Below are 1,524 nucleotides of genomic sequence, written 5' to 3'. Positions count from 1 at the left end.
ATGAATTTAGAGACTGACCATTCCCTGTACCAACAGTGACCCATTGAAGAAAGCACCTGCATATTGGCTATGCAGTGCATGCTGGACAATAAGCTCCAACACTCACTACCTGCCAGAGTTCCAGTAAGCAGCTCATTAGCGGTATGATGAGATCCTCCTGACATTCAGCACTGTCCCTCTATCATCAGACAACTCATGCTGTCTACCAGCTGTTTGTGCCCCTTCTTCTTCACTAAGCTGAACCACCTCTGACAAAATTCCTCAGAAAGCTCCAATCCATCCACAGACCCCCCACCTTGCCATCCTGATTGGGACTTTATTTGTCTGCTGAAATTCTCCTTGTGGGCAGTGTGGCATTCCAGAGACATAATCCTGGCCACCTTCAACTTGAATCAGAACATGGATGAATGGGCATTTATTTCTTGGATGAATGAGGCAACAAAGCCAGGCAGAAAAATCCTAAAGGCTCACCTTCTGGCAATGTGGGTGCAGGTGAAATTGTATCCGTAATTGCTTCATATGCAGTGCCCATTTCTCCCTTTTTTTCAGCAATTTTATACCCCATCTGCCCACACAACTGACCTGCCATGCAGTGGCAAGTCGGAGCCATCTTCTGGTTGATTTCCCTCTGCACTCATGAGTAGAAACATGGCCCCCATGTTGTTGTAAATTTAATTAGAATCACAATGAAACAAAACATGGATGGAGTTGAAAATGAAAACTGTGTGCTCAATCCCATTGTAATCAAGATACATCATCACCTTCCTGGGATTCCATCCCTCTACCAACCATCAAAGGTGGTGGACCTCACCCTCAAATATTAGGCCTTCAAGTATTTTCGAGAGTTCAGAAGTGCAAATTTTGTGATTACGTTGGTGTGACTTTCCTGTCCATTAAAGCCCATAGAACACTACAAATTATATGTCAGAAAATTGGACTACAAACTTTCAAGTTTGGGAGACTGGACACTAATGAATGAGTACATATGTTCATGGGGATGTATGGTTGAAGAGGTGACACAGACAGTGACAGCAATGGCAAAATGCCCACCATTTTCACTCCTTCAACTATAGCACCCTGAATGAGGTCTTTACCTTCCCCGGTATAATCCATATGGAATCCATGTGGAATCCATGGAATCCATGGAGAATTCCATATGGAATCCATGGAATCAATGTTGGCTGAGGACACAGCCAGTTTCTGATTCCATGGACATCATGGATTCCATATGGAATGATGCTGGAATGGTCATGGAATGATTAATTCCATATGGACTCCAACACCATTCCATATGGATTCCATCAGATTCCATATGGAATGCAGGCATATCCACATGGATTCCATGGAGCAGTCCATATGGATTCCATGGAAGGAATTAATGACTATTTACCATTAGAATACATTGTCCTTACTATAAGTAAGTAAAATAAATTTTTTTACATCTCGAGGAATTGAACTCTCGACCTCGTGAATGTAAGCAGCGCTCAAGCCGACTGAGCCATGAAGGCATTATTATATGAGAAA

This window comes from Laccaria bicolor, genomic scaffold, assembly GCF_000143565.1.
Source record: "Laccaria bicolor S238N-H82 LACBIscaffold_5 genomic scaffold, whole genome shotgun sequence".
NCBI lineage: Eukaryota > Fungi > Basidiomycota > Agaricomycetes > Agaricales > Hydnangiaceae > Laccaria > Laccaria bicolor.
The sequence above is the reverse complement of the archived record's forward strand: the minus strand, read 5'-3'. Positions refer to the sequence as shown.